General features: G+C 42.2%; 1 protein-coding gene and 1 pseudogene across 3 annotated transcripts in view; one reads left to right on the top strand and one right to left on the bottom strand.

The window, feature by feature from the left end:
• Positions 1-11744, bottom strand: part of PTPRG (protein tyrosine phosphatase receptor type G) — a 675258-nt gene that overhangs the window by 579712 nt on the left and 83802 nt on the right. The gene's annotated exons all lie outside the window — the stretch shown is intronic.
• Positions 2176-2320, top strand: LOC138992804 (small nucleolar RNA SNORA48; annotated as a pseudogene).

Genomic DNA, 11744 nt, shown 5'->3' with positions numbered 1-11744 from the left:
CCCACTGACTCCCACCGAATCCAGCTCCACCCACTTTTCAACACTGAAAGGTGAAAATAGGGGGCTCCTCTCTAGCCCCCTCTTTCCTGTACCAGATTCCACAGAAGCCCCAAAGATCTGATAGTCCCTGCCTTGGAGAGCTTTCGTTCTGATGGAGAAAACATAATAAACAAGTAAAGTTAGAAAAGGAAGTCTTGCCATTTGTGACAAGCTAGTCCTAGATGGACCTAGAGGATATTATGCTAAGTGAAATAAGTCAGACAAAGATGAATACCATATGATTTCACTTATATGTGGAATCTAAAAAAACAAATGAATAAATACAAAGAACAAGCTGATGGTTGACAAAGGGGGGAGGTGGAAAATTTAAAGAAAAGAAACAAAGGAAAATGTCTTCACTATTCAAGAATTTTGTACAAGACTCAGCCAACCCACCCCCTACTTTGTGGAATAGTCAGCTCTTAGTTATGCACATGTAAATTGTGAGCTAGAGAAACATTTTAATTCTACATTTGCCAATAACAAAGACTAAGGCCACTTCTGTGTCACCTCAACTTTTTAGCAGGAAACACAAACTCAAAAGGAAGAACCGCCCTGACCGGTTTGGCTCAGTGGATAGAGCGTCGGCCGGCGGACTGAAGGGTCCAGGTTCAATTCCGGTCAAGGGCATGTACCTGGGTTGTGGGCACATCCCCAGTAGGGGGTGTGCAGGAGGCAGCTGATTGATGTCTCTCCATCGATGTTTCTAACACTCTATCCCTCTCCCTTCCTCTCTGTAAAAAAAAAATCAATAAAAATATTTTTTTTAAAAAAAAAAGGAAGAACCCCGGTTCATGCAATAAATGATATTAATATTTAAAGTGAAATTGCCAAATTATGCAATTATCCATTAGCACTTACCAGCTTGAATATATCTTCAAGAAAAACAATTGCATATAACTGACATTCCTTCTTTTTTAAAAAAATATATTTTATTAATTTTTTACAGAGAGGAAGGGAGAGAGATAGAGAGTTAGAAACATCGATGAGAGAGAAACATCGACCAGCTGCCTCCTGCACGCCCCCTACTGGGGATGTGCCCGCAACCCAGGTACATGCCCTTGACCGAACCGAACCTGGGACCTTTCAGTCCGCAGGCCTATGCTCTATTCACTGAGCCAAACCGGTTTCGGCACATTCCTTCTTGACTGAGGTGTTTCAATAATAAAATTTGTTCAATCCATATTTTGAAGCACCTACCAAGTACCAGCATTGTTCTAGGACCGGATAATATAAGGATGAGTAACAGCCCCTGTCAATCTCACTTTAATCTACAGAGTAAAGGAAGATCATGAACAGATCAACAAACAAATGAAAATGTAATGTGCAAATGTGGCTGAATGCTGGGAAGGCAATAATCAGTGATGAAATAAACGGAAATGGAGGGAGAGATACTAATATCTATTTCCTGTCATTGAGAGGCAGTGCTGCGACTCTGGACGTACCTGGGGTGGGACAAATACTCAACCATCCCACTTGCAGGATGAGTATCTTGTCACCACATCTTGACAAGCTGATAAGAAAGCATGGAAGAACCCTCCATGAAGTCACTATCAGGAAGTTTAAATCAATGCAAGAACCCAGAATAGAATGGTAAATTGACCAGAAAGATATTATAAATGTACTAGAGCCCTGTTGCATAAATTCGTTCATGGGTGGGGTCCGGTCTGTCCCAATGGGTGGGAGGGGGGGCAATCAGGGGCGGGGCTGGCCAGGTGGAAGAGCCACAGGCAGTTGGCCGGCCGGCCCCACCCCCTGGTCGAACTCCCAGTCAAGGGGACAATTTGCATATTAGCCTTTTATTATATAGGATATTCATTTAATGACCAAACCTCAAAATATACAAAGCAAAAACTACAAAATTCTACCTGCATCTACCTCCAACTGTGCTAAAGACCTGAGAATACATGTCAAGTATCTGGCATCCAGCGGGCACTCACAGAATCACTCAAAGGCCTGTCCGAAGGTGGGGTGGGAACAAGAGCAGTCTCCATTCTCTTCAGTGGCCATCACTTCCCAGACCCTATGCCAAAGGCTGCTCACACATGAGATCCATTTCTCACAACTCCATGAGGCACAAGAGTAAGGTGAGGTCCAAAGATATTAGCAATTTGCCAAGGTCAAAGACTTAGGAAAACCCCCTGGCAATGGGCAAGGAGACACCTGATGGGTGGTGTTGCTCTTATATCAATCAGGGGCAAAGCAGATGTACAGTCCTTAGTTCATCCTAGCTTGATGCCTGTGTTGGTAGCCAGAGCTGTTTCTTGCCTGAGGCACATTAAAAAAAAAAAAAAAAAGACTTAGGAAAGGCACACAATCTCATCCATACCCCCTTCATGCCTCCCTCAGAGCTACACCCGGCTTCCCACGAGGCCAGCCATGAAAAGCAGGACAAGAAAAAGACCATTCTGTCAACTCCCTGTGTAACAGATTAAATTCCTTAATTAGCCTTACATGTTCCTTGACAGTTTCCCCAGTTAACAAAGCACACACATGCTGTTTCTAGAAGATTCTGGGTCATGCTGATTTCACTGGAAAACTGGGAGGAGTCTGAGCCAGACTCCTCAGGTTAATTCTAGTTTCACAGGCAAGCAGACTCTTACACTGGGAAGAGGTTGCCCAGATGAGCAAAGAAAACTGGAGTAGAGGAGACAACACATATGACAGCAAGGCAGAATGAGTCCCGCCCCCCCCCCCACCCCCGCAAAAAAACTAGAAAAAACAAAGACATATACAATGATGTAGCTACAAGGATGGAGCTAGACTGTGAGATCCATGAGGGTCAGAGTCTGTTTTATTCACTTGTTCTACTGGGCTACCAGAGAACAGGAGTGTTTGAAACATAATACAGTATAAATAAGTATTTGAAGAATACATCAAGGCATTGAAAAAATGAAAAGAAATTAAATGTGCAACATCCAAATAATAGAAAAATAAGCATTGTTCCATTAATGGAGGGCTACTATTGCAATTGTTAAAAAAATTATGTAGAATAGCAGACAAGAGGTACTGTCCACTATGAAACATGATGGAAAAGGGGACCTAAAGAAATGGGAGATGTTCACAATATAAAGTGAAATGGTAGACTACAAAACATCATAGACAGTAGCATGTTTTTTCTATCCCTGGATGTATGCCTTGTCGTTCCTATACTAGCATGTAATATGTATAGATAAAAAAATCTACAAGGGTGAAGAGAAAAATGTCAAGTCATAGTTATCTTGAGACATGATTTTCCCCCTTTTCTTTAACTTTTATTTTTCAATTACAGTTTACATTTACTATTATTTTATATTGATCTCAGGTGTACAACATAGTGGTTAGACTGTCATATACTTTACAAAGTGATCCCCCAGATAAGTCTCATACCACCTGGCACCCTACATAGTTATTACGATATTATTGATTATATTCCCTATGCTGTACTTTACATCCCCGTGACTATTTTTAACTATCAACTTGTACTTCTCAATCCCTTCTCCTTTTACACCAGCTCCGAGACCCCATCCCCATCCCTGTGACCTCCATCAGTCTGTTCTCTTTTACTTTATGAGATGAATTTTTTAATGTTCTTCTTACTTTTTATGTATATAAATTTCAGGTGCATGATATTATATTTCAACAACCTACTAGTTTGTGTGCGTGTATGTTGTTGTTTTTTTGTTTGTTTGTTTTTTTAGAAAGAGAGAGGATAAGGAAGAGGGAGAGAAACATTGATGTGAGAGAGATACATCAACCGGTTGCCTCCTGCATGCACCCAGACCAGGGATGGAACCTACAACCCCTCAATGCATGGGACGAAGTTCCAAGCCACACTGGCCAGGGCATATCAGTACTTTTTAAAAACTGCCTTTTCCCTATCTTACATGCGTTCATAAAAAATCCTACAATAGGAATTTATTGGTTAGCCTAAGTTCCAACTCCATGACACCGGTCAGTTGTACTGTAAACCTCCCTTCCTGTGAGAAGGAGACTCTGCAGCGGCCCGCCAGGCTTCTGACCCTTTACCCAGTGACAGAGAGCTAGCAGTTACTTAGAACAGTGCTTCTCAACTGGGGTGGGGTGAGGAGTGCAGGAATCTGTCCCCCGGGAAACATCTGGCAATGTCTGGAGACACTGTTTGTTGTCCCAACGAGGTGGGGCGCTAGTGGAATCTATTGAGTAGAGGTTAGGGAGGCTGCTGAACACCCTACAACGCACAGGCCAGCACCCACAACACAGAATTACCTGGCCCCAAAACATCAATCGTGCTGAGGTCGAGAAACCCTGCTTTAGAGTATTATGGATGAAAATCATCATGTGAGGAGCCACAAAGCTTATCCTAAATATAAATCGGAGAAGAGAAGTAGCAGCAGCACTTAAAATGTTTTGTTACCAAGCACAGAGATGGGAAACATCTGTTCTTCTGAGGACCCCTAATCCCAGCACTGCCCAGACACAGAGCAGGAGTTAGTACGTGTCCTGTCCATGAGGGAACACAGAGCTAACCCAGGGAGGAAATGCCAGCTGCAGAGTCAGGCACGGATGGTCATGAAGATCAGCCCTGCCAATGGCTAACTCTTGGCACCTGCACAATGAAGTTTATAGTGCTATTGATTTAATGATTCTATGACTTACACAGAACAACGCATAGGAAGCTTTTAACACTGCCCCAGACACACACGAGGTGACCTGCTGAGTACAATGTAAACACTCAAAAACTCCCGACATGTTGTTTCGTGGCAATTGTTTAGTTTCAAGCTCACTGCCAGTGAATCCAGGGAAGGTCAATGCCCATATGGACCAGTTACCATCTCCTAGAGAAAGCTGTGTCCCATGAACTAAAAGCCTCGTCCTCTCATCAGGCCTGCTCGGGACATGCCAGCACCAGTCAACTGGGAACTGCATGAGCACATAAATGAATGGCTGGTGCCATCTAACAATAAGACAAAGTAGAAACAATTTTTTTTAGTAGAAATCCAAAGAGGGTAAGATCACCACCGCTGAGACTGGAAATCAGGACGCAAGAACTTAATCAACTAAACCCTGAACCAAGACACCAGATGGTCTGTTAAGTATTTTGGGATTTTTATCTTATGGGCAACACACCCATCTGGTAGCATAAAGAAATTTATGTTTTTCTTTTTTTAAAAATGAGACAGAGAATGTCCAAATGCACCCGTGCAATTGAGATTGGTGAGTACGGTTCTAAAAATGTGGGCAATGCGGAAAGAAATATAAACATTCACACAGATACATGTATAATTTGTGAGCCATTAGTCAATGGAATCATATAAACTTTTTACAAGACAACTCCACAGCCAAAAATATAGGTTCAAGTTGCTGAATCATTGTTCAGATGTAAATAGGATTCCTACAACTTTTATTGGTAGTTAAAATCAGTTTACAACATAAAGTAAACAAGAAAAGCAAGCCATAAATCCAGCGGTAAAAGCCCCTTCCAAATGCTCACATCTGACAATGATGCTCATTTGCAAATCAAGAGTTAAAACAACACAAAGCAGTCGAAATGACTGCATTAATAAATTTCCAAATAAAACTCGATGGTGCGTTTGATGATGAAATGTTTATTTAATTTGAATAAATGTTCACACTAGTGCTCAGAAGTATTTATTCCTCAGAAAAGAACACTGCTGGTTAGAAACACATGGACTCCAACACAAAACTTCTCCCTCACTCAGTCATCACCCCCAGGCTCATGGTCTTCCTCTTGAGAATGCAGATGCATCCCAGGGTTGGATAACTATTGCATCCTATGAAGTCAGGTGCCAAATTTCCCTTCTCCTGGCCAGGGCTCAATCATTCCTCAGCTCTGTTTTGGCTGCTTCTCAGCAGTTTTACGCAGAACTCCCCACTCTGCCCTTCAAACATGAGTCTCATTCCACAAAAATCTTGTATTACACATTCCCACTCATGTTCCGGGGTACGTGGCGATGGCCATTTCCGTAAGACTTCGCTGGCTTTCGGTGATTGAGGATTACGGTATATGCAGTCCCACCCTTGGCTTCCTTGACCCAGCTTTTCAACTCCCATGCATCACATTTCTCAGCGGCAGTGTACAGCTGTGTGTTTCATACACTCACTGTGTAACACTGCATCTCTACAGGGAAAAACAAAATTAGCAGGCATCGAAATCCCTGGTGCGTTCCGGTTTTATTTCCCCTTTTGGTTAGAAAAAAGAGGAGAATTAAGGACAAGCAGAACTGGAGAGAAACCTTATTAAGTTTGGCAGTAAAACCCAGTGCCCTATTAGGACCTTCAGGCTACTATTTACAAAGGGTGTTCTTTATTCATAGTCTGATCTGACAAGCAGAACAGAGAGCTCGGGCTAAAATAACGGGCTTAGGGACATCAAGCAGGATCCAAACACCAAACCCCAGGCTCTACCAATTACAAGCTGTCGCCAGCCATATGATCTTGAGAAGAAAAAAAAAAAAGGAAGTAAAACTGGAAGTGTCACTTTGCTCATATATAAAATAGGACGACCTACTTCTGAGGAGTCAAGATGCAGACAAAGAACCCTGCACTGCACTTAACATAATAAAGCCTTGTTGTGATTCAGATCGAACCCCAAAATTGGCACTAGTTTCTTTTAAACTCACATCTGCCTGCTCCTTCACATCACTATACTATATTGAACCAGTACATCAATATACTATATTGAACCTGTATGCAGTTCTTAACTTGTGGGCTTGCTGAGGCAGTTCAGGGATAACATCTTTCATTTTCTCATTTAAATAAATAATTGCCTCAGCAAAGATCAGAATTTCCAAGTGGAACTTCACTACCCAACCCCACCCCACCCCCTACTGCAAACCATTACTCGTCTTCTCATTTGGAGTTTGAAATACACAAAGAGCACATGAAAACATTCTCTTGGGAAACATTCAAGCAATATGCCATTATTCTTCCGACAGAGGGTAATGGGACCTAATAGAACAATTCCTACCCCCTCTCTTTAGAAGTGTATTCCAGATGGCAGCCAAGTGAGTGTGTCAGGAGGGCGGGCTCTGCTCCAGAAAGCTGAGGAGGGGCAGGTATCCCCTGGGGACATTAGCCTGGGTTCAACCCAAGCAAGCACCCTGCACTTAGCTACTGGCATAAAATGAAATGCTTTTTGTTTCAGGACAGAATTTGGAATTTCACGATGTGTATTCCAGAAGAAAATTTCTCTTACACCACAGTAAGTTGGGAGTATTTCATTCTTTCCCTGGATACTCTCTTGCTGCCCAGTTTCAAACCCCGGCTCCCCTTCTTGTGGGCACATAGGGACCCTGATAGGAGCAGGCTAAGTGTCTTCTATCTGCATCCTTGGAGCCTAGGACTGTGACTGGAACACATGAAGGTATTCGAGGATGGAAAGGATGGGTTCCTTACAGATGCCAGGGAATCTGGAATGTTTAGTCGTCCAAATAAGATCCAGTATGAGGGCCTGACATGGGTAATAAACCCACTGCTACGTGTATCTGTTAGGATTGTTTTAATCTCAGAAAGTCTTCATTCCCACTGTGGTTCATTATACCCTACAACAATTTCCTTTACGACTTCCACTGTTAGAATATTCTCAGGTGACAATGCACAGATCAGTTCAGTCAAACATTGAGCTCCTCATGCACTTAAAAAAAAAAGAAAAGCCATGATCAGAATCGGGTCACTTGATAAGGGAACACTTCAAGACATCAAGTGCATCAAACATACAGTGAGGCTTTTTTATTTTATTTTATTTATTTTACAGAGAGATGAAGGGAGAGAGAGAAACATCAATGAGAGGGGAAACATTGATCAGCTGCCTCCTGTATGCCCCCCCCGACCCCCGGGGATCAAGCTCGCAACCCAGGCATGTGCCCTGATTGGAATCAAACCGGCAACCCTTACTGCATGGGTCCCAAGAGCCAACCACTCAGAAACACCGGCCATACAATAGTATTTAAAAGGCAGTCTAGCAGGGTGGCTAACAGCGCTAGCTCCAAAGTGGTCAGGAGTTTGAATTGCTGTATCTGCCTCTTAAAGACCTGGATGGACTTAACAAGTTAATGACACACTTTGTGGCTCAGTTTCCCTCTCTACAGAAATGATGGTGTTGACCCTTCTTTGGGGAGTTCTGAGGATTAAATCGAAAAGTCTGGTGTTTAGTATACCTGGCATGTAGGAGAACTGCAATTACTGTTTGGGGAAAATTAATACCCATTATGGTTTGAATGAGAGTAAAATGAAAGCCGGAGAACTGTCTAAAAACTACCATTCCAAGTTGTCTGTGTCTAGTTAAGAAAAGTAGTTCAGCTGATTCCTATAAAACAAAACACACATTTACCACATGGACCATCAATCGCACTCTTGGGCATTTACCTCAGAAAAACAAAAACTCAGGTGCACTCAGAAACTTGCACATGATTATTCACAGAAGCTATATGTGTAAAAGCCCCCAAGAGTAGAAAAACCAAAATGTCCTTCAAGAGAGGAATGGTCAAACAGCTGCATCCATGCCATGGAATGCTGCTCAGCAATGAAAAGGTGCCAACAACTTGGATGAGTTGGGGGGATTACGCTGAGTGAAGAAAGCCAATCCCCAAAAGTTATATACCAAGCATATAACATTCTTGAAATGACAATGGATCCGTGATAGCCAGGGGTAAGGGAGGAGGGCGAGGGCTCCCTGTGGCTATAAAGGGGTAGCACATGGGATCTTGCCGGTGATGGAACAGTCCTGTGTCTTGGTTATGGTGGTGATTACATGAATCAACACATATGATAAAAATGCACAGAACTACACAGATGCACACACACACCCATACCACATATATAAGTGAGTATGTATAAAACTGGTGAAATCTGCATAAAGTTTGTGAATTTGACGTCAATTTCCTGGTTTTGGTATGGTCCTATAGAATGCACCATTGGGGAAGACTGATTAAAGGGTATTCGGCAACCCCATGGAGGAAAAAAAAAATGTTTCAAGTGGAAGTGTTTTGGGGGTGTAATTCTAAAAAGGGTTTTGAACAAAGAGGCTAAGTTCAGTTAAGAATTAAATGATCTACTGCAGATAATCAAGAGTAAGCCATATTTACCCCAAAAGAGCTGCCATCTCTTTGGAGATAGATACAACCCCTACCTGTGTCTGTGTAAACCAGGTGGGATTTTACAGGCCCTGTACACAGTAATTTAGGACTAAGGAGTCTGGAAGTAGGAGTGAGTATCCTAGAGGCAACCAATATAAACCTACTCTGCCTGATTTAAGAAGAAAAAAATTTATTGAAAAGTATTAGGTAGCTCAGCTCCCAAAATAACTACATAGGATAGATCAGAGATTGACAAACTCTAGTCAAAACACATATTGCCTATGGCTGCTTTCAGCAGAGTTGAGCAATTCCAAAAAAAAAAAAAGAACGTATGTATCATAGAGCCTGTACTATCTACCAGGACGCCTTTTACATAAAAAGATTAGCCAGCACCTGGCTAGATAACCAAGTTCAGGAACTAAGCCAGTTAAGGTGCTGAGAGCCCTCCACTGTCACCACCGTCCTTATCAACAGGAAGCTGTTGCCACTGCCAAAATGGCTTTTCCACTGTCCCTGTGTCTTTGCAAAACCAGCAACAGATCCCAAGTCTGCCGCAGATGTATGTGACTGATGGAGTCCAGGTCACAAGCTCCAGGCACTAGCTGCAAGGGAGGCTGGAAACCTGTCCATCAGACTGTCTCCACCAGGACTCGGAGCAGAAAGGCCCAACCCAGAAAGGTGCTTCAGACAGCAGGCAGCCAAGCACTGCATAGAAGGGACATGTGGAGTGTGGACAAAGCCATCAACCACAACTGGATAGTTTTTCTTTTCTGTGGTTCAACCCAAACACTGGGTTTTCTGCCAACTTAACCAAAAAGAGGTGTTAATCGTTGTCAATATTTGCTAAGCCTGGGCTTCTATTTATTTATTTTCATCTTCGGTTTTCCCTTATATCTTTGATACTATATTTTTATGCCTGGTCTGGAAATGCTTCGATTTTTTTAAATGCTCTTAATTTGATAGAGGAAATGAAATACTCAAGCTCAGGATCCTCTTCAATTGTGTGCATTTATGAAGCTAATTTTAAAAGACAAAGCAAACCAGGCAGCCCTAATGTTCTAACAACTTCCTAGGAGAAAATGGATTCTGTCAACCATAAAGCAACACCACCTTCTCTCCGTGAACTGACTTGAAGACAAATGAGTATCTTGCCTGTTCAAAGCAGGAGGCAGAAAGTTCCAGCAATCTAAAGCTTACAAGTAATAAGAGATAAAAGGGGGAAATTTTCAATCATTATCTCATTCAAAACATCTCTTTTGATTTTATATAGTTCCATAAATCTTGGGTATCATGGACCATTCCTGGCATGCTGACTTGCACCCAGGATTTCCACCTCCAAGATTTCTTACAGTTAAAGAAGGCCAAACTATTACCAACTGGGATAGAGTTTGAACAATTGGGGGTGTGAGAGGGGGAAGCATATCCTTAGTGCTAAAGCTAAATCTTGTAAGACCCAAGTGAAAGGCCCATCAGAAACAGTCACTTCCCAAAAACCCACTGGGCTTTAGAGCCGCCTTTGAATTCCCTTCAGCAGCGTTTATTTCCTCCCTGAATGACACAGTTCACTTAGTTCTACCCCCTCAGAGATGAAAACCTATGGTCAAATATTGACCACGCCCTTCTTTGGAAATAGTACATGTGATTTCTACTTACAGCAAGTCACATCAGTTTCACAGAAAGGTTTCACAATGCAAAAAATAAAGCCAAGACTTGTGGGAGACAATGTTTGAAACCTAACACTCAAAAGTGAGCTTCGGCACAGCTGCCACAAATGATTTTCCAGAGCTGAACAGAGGCCTGGCACAGTAGGTGACACCTCTTTATCAGCTCCAAGAACTCCAGGGCACATAGTTAGCACCCAATTAGTTATTAATAACTTAATACCAACACATCTGCTGAAACTCTGTAGGTGTGCAGTATGATTTAAATGTGATTGTGTTAGAGTAGGGGCTCTATACAGAATGGATCTGATTCTGCAGAGCCCAAGAGGGGGAAAATGAGAAGCCTAATCTATCCTCTTCTATAGGGTGTGGTCAACTCAGAAAAAAGGGTATCCTCATTGTTCTGAAAGAGTTAAATTAAACTTACTATTATAATACACAAATTGGCCAGGTAATAGCATTTGCTGACTGCTTGTTGATGCAATCACTGTGCTATATTAGACAGATGCCTAAAATGCTGCTAAGAAGGCTAGCATACCCATAATTATTTATAAAGCCATTATTACACACCAGGAATTGCTCTAATCACTTTAAACACGTGTATTATTCCATTTATTATATTATTTACTCCTTAAGAGTAGAGGAGTAAATAATATAATAATGAGGTAGGTCCAATTGCTAGCCACCATTTTACATATGGGGGAACTGAGTCACAAGTTCATGTAATTTGCCAATTACATGTAGCACAGTAGTCTTCAAACACAGTTCTGTCCACAGCACAATAGTGTCCAAACACAGTTCTGTCCACAGTACATCCGTGGCCTTTAAACCACAAAGCTGGAGTTCACAAGTTTCCTCTAAGGCAGCGGTTCTCAACCTGTGGGTCACGACCCCTTTGGGGGTCGAACTACCCTTTCACAGGGGTCGCCTAAGACCATCGGAAAAAACATATATAATTACATATTGTTTTTGTGATTAATTACTATGC

Source organism: Myotis yumanensis, unplaced genomic scaffold (genome assembly GCF_028538775.1).
Source record: "Myotis yumanensis isolate MYYU_CA2020_CCGP unplaced genomic scaffold, mMyoYum1.0.hap1 SCAF_14, whole genome shotgun sequence".
Taxonomy (NCBI): Eukaryota; Metazoa; Chordata; class Mammalia; order Chiroptera; family Vespertilionidae; genus Myotis; species Myotis yumanensis.
Note: the sequence above shows the minus strand (reverse complement) of the source record. Positions and strands in the feature narration are given on the sequence as shown.